This window comes from Eimeria mitis, genomic scaffold, assembly GCF_000499745.2.
Source record: "Eimeria mitis Houghton genomic scaffold, Emh_scaff854, whole genome shotgun sequence".
Taxonomy (NCBI): Eukaryota; Apicomplexa; class Conoidasida; order Eucoccidiorida; family Eimeriidae; genus Eimeria; species Eimeria mitis.
This window is the reverse complement of record NW_013576293.1, coordinates 11,263-11,655: the sequence shown is the minus strand read 5'-3', so window position 1 is coordinate 11,655 and position 393 is coordinate 11,263.

The window sequence follows — 393 nt, the reverse complement described above, 5'->3', positions numbered from 1 at the left end:
GGAGGAAGATAAGCGCAGCGCATAATATTGCTGCAGCATCATCAGCAGCAAAACACACTGCTGCTGCTGCATGTCAATTATAATAAAACACGTGGAGGGTTTTGTATAATTAAATATATCCCATTGTTCTGCTGCTGCTGCTGCTGCAGCAGCAGTTGCTGCTGCAGCAGGAGCAGCAGCAGCAGCTGCTGCTGCAGCAGAAGCAGCAGCAGCAGCACTATGTGCTGCAAGTGCAGCAGCACCAAACAAGAAAACGGCAGCAACTAACCAGCAGCAGCAGCAACTCCCTGCTGCTGCTGCTGCTGCTGCTGCTGCTGCTAGCTGCGCCCACTAAACAAATTTACACTATTTAAGTTTGCTTTCTTATACACAGTGTTACAGCAGCAGCAGCAG